The following is a 10,116-nucleotide window of genomic DNA, read 5'->3' as shown; positions in this document are numbered from 1 at the left end:
CAGAGGGTATAGGGTATCATATGTTAATTGTTAACAATTACAGTTTTTAGGCTACTGTATTTTGTATAAATGAGATTAAATTTAATTTTACTTGTCCATGAAGTTAAAATAATCCCATTGTTGAGGCAATATAGGAACCTCTCATTCTTTATTCCATTCATTTCTTAATATCAAATTGACTTATTTATAATAAATATCTATAAAAAGTAATAATAGTTTTTTTAGTGTTAAATAACTTAACCAATTCTAGTATTTCGGATGTCTCAAGCTGAAAATGCTGCTGGTCCAAACAAAGATGTTAACAAATGTAGCAGTAGATATTGCCAGTGGGTTACATCCAATAGCTCCATGTTTATTTCATAACATGGCGTATGTTAAAAATTCATCTTCATTATCTATCAGTTGATCCAAAGTCAGTATGCCTGCTTCAATCCAATTGTATCTGAACACGGATGAAAACCTGCTCTTTGATCTTGGGAACCATCATGAAAAATTTGGTTACAGGATTGTAAGAGGTGTGCCAATGTATACTGAACCAACAGCTTTCCATAATAAATAGTTGTACAGTGGTACCTCGGGTTAAGAACTTAATTCATTCTGGAGGTCTGTTCTTAACCTGAAACTGTTCTTAACCTGAAGCACCACTTTAGCTAATGGGGCCTCCCGCTGCCGCTGCGCCACCACTGCATGATTTCTGTTCTCATCCTGAAGCAAAGTTCTTAACCTGAGGTAATATTTCTGGGTTAGCGGAGTCTGTAACCTGAAGCGTATGTAACCTGAGGTACCACTGTATTTATATTCTTGGAGGATATGGGCATACGTGCACAAATGGGCTTAGGTGTCACACAGTCCTTAAATATTTTGTATGCACAAAATGGTACACACAACAGGCATGCTAGTTTAGAAGGCATACTTGAACACTTTGGAGAAAGAGCTTGAACTTTCCTGCCAATCTCGTCTGATTTGGGAGAATTGCTATCATATTCCTGCATACACTTTTCTCAGGAAGGAAAAAAACACAGTATTAGAACGGAATGCCACCATGAGGCTTTTTCTAGTAACTGTCTTATGCAGGGGAAATGGATACATGTGTGTTTTCCAAGGATGGCCATAAACTCCTGGCCTTAGATTGAGGAGAGGAATTTGTGCCCCTCCTATCATTCCTGACCATTGACCATACTGACTTGGGCCACATCTGAAATGTCACAGGTTCCTCGTCTCTGCCTTTAGATGGAATGATAGGAAAAGTATATGGCTTACTCTGAGCTTGGACAAGTTAAGCAAGTTGTCAGGAATTCTTCAGCTGTGACTCCTGCATTTCAGGGGGTTGGGCTAGATGACCTTCCAGGTCCCTTCCAACTCTACAATTGTAGAAGCTGCTGTAGGCCAAGATGAGGCTCACTCTACGCTTCTCCCAATTCTGCCCTTTTTTAAAATAAAAAGGATGAATGGGTTTTATTTTTGCAAATGTCTGGGAGTCATAATCTCTCCTTATCTATATATTTGTAGCTTCCATCACCATAGCATCACCGAGCCTCTCATGTATTTACAGAGGGAAATAACAATTATGGCTCTGTCTTTTTTACCCTCTGCTCGAAGCCTGAAGCAGGAAATGCTAGATTACATTCTAGGGCTGCTTTTAATATGTGCGAGTGAGTTTGTCCAAGATTGCCGAATGAAATCTCAGGCTGCATTCCCATCATGCATTTAAAGCACTCTTGATACCACCTTAAGCAGTCGTGGCTTCTCCCAAAAGAATCCTGAGGGCTGCAGTTTCTTAAGGGTGTTGATAGTTGTTAGGAGAGCCCTAGTCCCTTCGTCAGTGTTTAACAATCGCTCTTCACAGGGAACTCTGGAAATTGTAGCTCTGTGAGGCAAATAAGGTTTCCTAACAGCTCTCGGTACCCTTAATGAACTACAGATGCCAGGTTTCTTTAGGGGGCGCCATGGCTGTTTAAAGTGGTGTCATCGTGTTTTGAATGTATCATGTGAAAGTGGCCTCAGTCGTTAAGCTGGGCTCTTAACTTTGGTTCACAAAGTCTAATCAAAGCTCATTGTAAGGAGCAGTCGGTGAATCTCTGAATCTGCCCCATTAGGAGTCAGTCCATTGGTCCATATAACTCAGTATTGTCTTTTTTGATTTGGCAGCTGCTCTCTAAGGTTTCGGGCAAAATTATTTCCTACCATCAGTCAGCTGGGAACATTTTTATCTGGAGCTGCTAAAGGACTAAATCAGGCACCTTGTGCCATACCCCACAAGTGTTCTGGGAAAACTGGGACATCCTGTTTCTTCCCATGAGAGTACATCAGTTTTGGGCTTCAGGATAATGTGTGATTTGCCCCCCAAGTGCTTTTTCAGGGCTGCAATCTCTCATGATGCCCCCAAACACATGTTTTCGGGTGCCATGAGAGCACACCCCTGAAAAACCTGTGTTTTTTGGACTCTGTGATCTTGCACAGGAGTACACATGGGAAGGCGTTTATCCCAGTTCATCTACATTTTGTGTCTTTATCTGTTCTTTTTGATGAGGCAGCCATTTTGTTTTCTGCCACACACTTCATGGGAGCCATTTTGCCCACAGCACATCCTCGAAAATCTAAATGTGCACATTGACCCAAAGATACTGGCAACCTCTGCTTTGAAAAAGTCCTACTCGGAGCTGACATGACTAACTTGGAGCATTGAATTTCAATGGGCCTACTGACTAAAGCCTAGCTGAATGCAGCCTTCGGCTTGCCTTAAAACTCCCAGCTAGGCCTCCTCCTATGCCTTCAACAACCACGCAACATGCAGAAATTAGCCACTGAGACTGCAGGGCATGGGATCCCACACGATCCCCTGCTGCTGCCACCCAATGAACCAGCTGTGGCAGGCAGAGAAGAAGAAGTCACTGAAGTTGTATCTTTAAGAGCACAGGCCTTATTAGCATATTAAACAGCATGGTAAACTGAAAGGGGTTTGGGTTTTTTTTTACTTGAATATGCACCATAGCTGGATCTGTAGAAAAGAAGGATTGCAGTCATAATCCATTGTCATTATATAACCAAGGAGAACAAAACTCAGGATGATGCCTTGACATGAGCTAAGCAGGTGACTTCCCTGAATGCTGCAGCAGCTCTGTCCTTCCTTAGTTTAGAAGGCATTAGTTTGACCAGGCATAGATGTCTCAGAAGTCAGAGCTAAAATGACAGCGGCACTTCACTGAGCGTGCGTTCTACAATCCACATCAATACCATGACATAACAAAGCTGCCCTTTGTCCCTTTGCAACAACAAGTAGTGTCTGACAACAGCAAGTAGTCACTTGCCATTAATTGTTCTGTTCCCTCAGAAACATGTCATCACTGATCAGTCAAAGCAACATTAGTGTACCAGAACAAAACCACAGCACTCCATTAGGTCAATCTGATATATGCACCTGTCTTCTGTTACCCAATAAAATTAGGATGCACAGTTCCCAGGATAGACTGAAGGGCCGAGAGATTAAACTACCTAATTGCAAACAACAATTTTAAGGCAAACATGCTCTAGGAATCAAAGTTTGGGCATCAAACAAGCAGTTCTGTGTTCATATTCTAAAGCCTCACATTCACTGTGCAAAGCAATAACAATGCACCGTGGTCCTTCAATGCAAATGTTTGTTTTTGTTTTTTCAGAATTTTAAAACGCTTTGCAACAAGATACATGAGAGTAGATTCTCCAGGAAGAGCACACACAGTATGCTGTGGCCCCTAGAGACTAGTTTAGCTTTAGTGACAGCCCACTTCAGCAAATATACCAGTATGCAGTAGATTGAGAAGGGGCGTATGCATATAGTTGAGGCTCAATGGGAGAGAATAAAAGATAATTGGAAAGCAAGGGACACTTGCCTATGGTAATGTGAATACAATACACAGGATAAAACTGTTGCAGGACCGTCAAACAACCTTTGGCACCTTCCTATTTGCCCAGGCATTTTAGATCAGCCTTCCAGGTGTTCTGGATTAGCAATCCCATCAGCTCTAACCAATGTGGCCAATATTCTGGACTGATGGGTGTGGTGGTCCAAAACATCAGGAGGATACCAAATTATGGGAGGCCAGTTTATATAATTTGGGGGATTTGTGTACAATTATGCTCTTTAGTTTTAGTGCAAAGAGCTGCGTGTGAGGCTTTGTTCAAACAATGTATGTCAGCAGTTCTCATCACTAGCATCCATCTATCTCGGGAGACAATGGAGGAGATGAAGGTAACCAGTTGTACTGATGCAGGCATAGCATGACATTTCCTCTCTCTGCGCTCCTCCCAGCAGTAATTTCTCCTCTGGTCATTGCTGTGGGTACATGACCCATCTGTCTGTTTCCAGGCACTGCGGCCTTCTCCCAGGGATTCCCAAACGGTGGGGCTGATGTTGCCAGCTTTTGTGTCTCATTTGCAGGCATCTTTGTAATACAAAATTGGTCTGCCAATGGGCCTGATGCCTGAAGCAGTGCAGAGCACGGCCTTGGGGATCCTGCCATCTTCCATTCTGTGGACATGACCAAATTGATTTTATATTTATATTTACATTTAACCACATAATAAAGTTCTGAGTGGTTTGCAATATTGATAAAAAAATTAAAATCCAGCTGTCAGGCATAAAATGTATCTCTCCTACAGTGGCAACTGCTTCAGCAAAACAGCAAACAAAATCATAGGTTGACCTGACTTTCTCCTTTCTTCTTCTAAGTACCTTATTTTTCCTTTTGTCGGTGCTAATAGCTACTGTAGGTTGCCAACATCTGCGGAATAACAGTAGCAATTTGAACTTTGGGTTGCATCAATGCTTCCTGCAAGAGTTGGGAGATGAGTGATGGCTCCTGTTTCCTTGGAACATTGAAGCAGTGCTGCTTCAGAGGCAGCCTGACATTTTAGAGGCCCATTATGACAGCCATTGTTGTTGCTCTGCCAAGTTCTATAATTCATATATATTTAGAAGGGAGCCTATAAACTCTCTGGTCCAATCTGCTCCCTGGATACCTTGTACCTAAAATCACCCAGGGCAGATGTTTGTCTGGATTTTTCTGTGGTACTGTACCCATGTCAGAGGATGAAAACCAGTATGCAGTTGTGCAATGAGCATGTTCTAGAGTTATTGACACCTTTGACTGCACTTTTCTTAATACACAGACCACTTTACTGAACTTAATTGTAACCATCCTCAGAGCAACTCTATGCAGACCATTGATTAATATTTCTGTTTTACTATTAGGGCATAGAGAGAGAAAGAGGCAGCTACCCAGGCAGGACAGACTTTAACTCATCTCTCCTAATTCCAATGCCCCAAATTATCTACTAAGTCTTGACACTTGGAAATAAGAGTGGCCCATCCCACAGGGCTGTAGTAGATGTGTTGTTATATATTCTGTAAATTGCCACGTACGTCAATATCTTCCTATGGAAATAAAATTGTAGTGCTGTCATCATGCCGCAGATCACATAGCTGCCTATTGGTGGCCACACCAACTGCAGCATGACAAATGGCAGGTAGGTGAGGAAGGAAGCAGTGTGAGTGGCAGACTGCCTATGTGAACGGTTTAACAGCTTGAACACGCCTACAGCAAGGTTTAGTGGAGGCAGGGAGGCATTCCACACACCAATTCTCTGTGAAGCAGCTCCCCCTCTTTTAAAAGGGCACTTGGGGTGAGCTGTGAAGGGAGGGGTAGATGGAAAGGTAAGAGCCTTTGGTCATGGTGGTTGGCAAAGCGGTAAATAGGGTTGGTTTAGTATCCCCTATCAAACAGCCATGTAGGTGAAGCTGTGTGAGGATGTGGATGGCACTGTGTTCTAAACCACTGAGCCTCTTGGGCTTGCCGATCGGAAGGTCAGCGGTTCAAATCTGTTCGAAAGCATGCCAGTGCAAGTAGATAAATAGGTACAGTTGCGGCAGGAAGGTAAGCGGTGTTTCCGTGTGCTCTGGCTTCCATCACAGTGTCCCATTGTGCCAGAAGCGGTTTAGTCGTGCTGGCCACATGACCCGGAGAGCTGTCTGTGGACAAACACTGTTTCCCTTGGCCTGAAAGCGAGATGAGCACCCCATAGTCGCCTTTGACTAGACTTAACCGTCCAGGAGTCCTTTACCTTTTTAATTATTTTTTAGGTGAAGCAGTATATAAACTACTAAGTATTATTAGGCAAGTATGAAGAGCTGTTGGCTGTGGGTTTCCTGTTCATGTGAGCTACAGGCCTCCCTTTCTTCTCAGGGCATGCAAGCCTCTCTTTCTTCACTGGTTCTTATCAGTGCTGTTAGGAAGGAAGCAAGGCAGGGACTGCTACCTGCTTTCTTTGAATCTTCTTTACTGAGGGCTTTGCAAACATTTAATTAATTGGACAAACAGAAAGGTCTGAGGAAACACTTTCTTACATGCAAATCAGTGATAATGGAAAACAAAAGGAAGTGAGCCACTGTAGACCAGTGACAGTTCTTATCTCTGACCCTTCTGATAGAGAAATTGGAAGCTTTAAAAATTAACCAGTGTTCAATCAATACATGAGCAAGAATATTGCTAGCATTTGTTACAAATGCATGCTTTTTAAGTTTGTTTACTGGTTGGAGTTTTTAACCCCGGAACTGGAACGAACAATTGATGAGCTCTAAGTATAGAAATATTCTGTTTGTAACTATCCACCTGTTGATAGAAATTTCAGGTGAGTGGTCCCAGCCATGTGTCAAAGCTGGCTAGTAGCCTTAAACACTTAACAACTCAACAATTAACGATTCATTTAAAAGATCTCAAATTTAAGTGAGCATAAAGTTTACTAATGGGCCAATTAACAGCTTCTGATACTATCACATCGCAAAGTAGCTCAGAAGCGAATGACAGTACTACTTAGCAATCCTCCACATCATTTATGAGCTCCCGTTGCTCTGTCCCAGCTCCTGCCAAGCTAGCAGTTCGAAAGCACACCAGTGCAAGTAGATAAATAGGTAAATGGTGTTTCTGTGTGCTCTGGCTTCTGTCATGGTATTCCGCTGCACCAGTAGTGGTTTAGTCATGCTGGCTACATGACCCGGAAAGCTGTCTGTGGACAAACACCGGCTCCCTCAGCCTGAAAGCGAGATGAGCGCCACAACCCCATAGTCGCCTTTGACTGGACTTAACAGTCCAGGGGTCCTTTACCTTTACCTTTAACATAGTACCTAAAGGCCAGAAAGCCCTCTCACAGTTTCTGATATGAAACCATTGTGAGGTGTGTGTTTTAATTACAATCAAGCAGTCTATAAATTTAATGAAATAAATAAAATTCATTTTCATTTCTCCCCTCTTTTAAAAGGGCTGATCACTGAGGACTTCCGGGTTGGCGCCATCGCCGAATGGCGGACTCCCTCCGAGCTCCGGAGGGAGTCTGCTCGGCAGGGGCTGGGTTCTACCGCACCGGCGATGCGGGGACCCTTAGAAACCACGGCCACGGAGGCCGTGGACATGGAGACTCGGCTTGCACCGTTAGCGCCCTCCCGACTCGTGAAGGAGCCTTTTTAAAGGCTACGGATCGGGTGCCGGGGAGAAGCGTGGTGCCTTGAGTTCTCTGCTTCCCCTGCTGAGCGAAGCCGCATGCCATTCGGCGGAGAGCGCTGACTTCTTCCATTGAAAATTCGGACTTTTCAACAACAACCCGTGAGTAAATTTGGAAATCGGGTTCAAAAGGAGGAAAAAAAAAAAATTTTTTTTTCGAATTGGATACGAGCGGGGGGGATCCAAAAAGGAAGTCAGCCCCCTCCCTATTGTAAACTTTCCAAAACAAGGACGGGGAAACCAAGACCCAAAAAGGCTTGCATTGCTGATAAAAATCCAAAATTTCACGATGGGGAACTACAAGAACTGTGCTGGAGGAGGAACTGGAGAAGGGAAACGCAACCCCCCCCCCTGGGAACCGGGGTAACTGAAGAGAGAGCCTGGTGAAAGGAGTCGGAGATCTTGACAGCTGTCAAAATAGCTGTCAAAGTCGAAAAGCGGAGTGGATTTTATTATGAGAACTTGGCTGGTTAAATTTGATACAATTTGCTACAACTTGTTAAAATTTGGATACAAAATGGCGAATATGGATAACAAATTGACTTTTGGATTAGAGGAAACAAAGATACAACAATCCCCCTTGAGGAGTTTCGGGACATTACAAGGATTGGGAAAGTGGAAAAACACCAATGGAACTTTACAGGACTGGTTATCTTCTGGGAAAGCTGCAAAACGGAAATAACATCTCGTCTTCAGGGTGTTTTCTTTTTTGTTTTTTTAAAGGAGACAATAGATTTTTCTATTGAAGAAAGGAAGGGACTGAACGTAAGGTTTTGCCCCTGAATAACAACCATCCCTGCAGACTTACCAAACTTTCGAACTACAACGTTTTAGCAGCGGAACAAAGGGAAATCAGACTACAACCTGGAAAGAACAATGGAGGGAGTTCTATTACAGTTTTATTAAAGACTGAAGTTAAAGTTTTGAAAAATAATGATAATAATAATAATTTTGATTTTCAAAAAAATTTATTTTTAATTTTAAAAAAGAAAAAGCCAGCAAGGAGTTGGGGAAAAGTTGTGATTTATGGTCTTAAGAATTCCAGGCAGACACCAGGGGTTGATGGTCAGGGGGAAATTAAACCGGGGACAGGGGGGGGAGAACTAAAACTCCAAAGGCTTGCCAACTTGGTTATTTTTTGCTGAATTGGTCTATTATTCATTATATTTTTTTTATTCTCTACCTTTTCTGTTTCTATTATCTGGGGTGCTTCTTTTATTAAAAAATGGAAATTGTGGAATGACATGGGGTGGGTCTTGGGGAAAGAACACTGGGTTTTTTTTTTCTTTTTTTTACTGTAAAACAAATTAAGTTTCAATTTGAATGGGGAACTTGTTTGGCCAACAATATGAAAGGGGAATATGGTAGGGGTGGGGGAAGGGGGGAGTCCCGTAAAGTGATATTTTTTGTATTTTTGAAAAATTTTAATAAATATTATTTAAAAAAAAAAAAATAAAAGGGCTGATCACTGATGAAGAGTAAATGCTTCCTCCTCAAACTTGGAGCCAGCCGTGCCCATCATAATCTGTTCATGAGCTGTGTACTATTTACCCTGAAGGAGAGGCAACAAGTATAGGCATCACCCCAGATACAAAAGCAAGTGTTCTTGTTGGGGTGTTATTAGATACTAGGAGGGGGTATTGGATATTATTCTGATTTCCTCATGTGTGTGAGTTCAGCAGAGTGCCATCCCTTTTGCAGCTTAAAAGTGAAGCTTAGATTGGCTAGTTTTAGCCTTTTAGTTTAAGTAATCCAGGACGCTTTAAGGTAGACGGGATTTCCCTTTCCCCCCCCGTAAATCAATAATCACACAAGCAGGGATGTAAAAGGTAAAAATAACATTTGCGCACTCAGAATACTTCTTGAAGGGGGCCACTAGGTGGCGCATCGGAAGATGGCTGACAATAACATCTCTCCGACCCACACGAGGTAATTTGGAGGCTATGATGGGGGTAATTAGCCTCCTTAACCCTCCCAGGATTGTGGGGGGGACGGCCCTTGCCTGCTGTGCCCTATACCACCCCCGAATTTGTGGGGGTGGGGGCACTAGGCACAAAGCCCTCCTGTGGGATTCCGGCACTCCTGGACGCCGTCCCGGATTCGCGCCGCTAGTTGCAAGCATCTTCAAAAGAAACAATTTGGACGAGATAAATTGCACATGCTTCAAGGAAAAAGGGGAGTAAAGACTGCTGACAGAAGAGATCTCTGATAACAAGACAAGAATAAAATATGAGAAGATACGTCAAGATACGGTGTGACTGAGGGGGGAGGGGGGAAAAACCTGCCTTCCTTTTTTTTATGTGATTTAACAAGAATCCCCTCCCCTAATGAGTCAGAAACTAAGGACTTCAGCTGTGGATTTAAGGCTGTGTGGAGATAAACTTTTGAACCAAAGTAATGTTTCAAGATGAAGCTGGAAAGCTAAGAGTTTTGGAATGACGCAGTTAAAAATGCCGTCGCCATTTTGGGAGGCATTGTTGGAGCTCTTGGGTCTGGGAGGAGAAAGAGAGAAATAGAGTTGTTTACATATCGTGGATCAACTCCTCGGTGGGACTTAAGAGCGACAAATGCCAAATTCATGATG

The sequence above is a fragment of the Podarcis filfolensis genome (assembly GCF_964270895.1).
Source record: "Podarcis filfolensis genome assembly, chromosome: 2".
NCBI classification, from domain to species: domain Eukaryota; kingdom Metazoa; phylum Chordata; class Lepidosauria; order Squamata; family Lacertidae; genus Podarcis; species Podarcis filfolensis.
Note: the sequence above shows the minus strand (reverse complement) of the source record.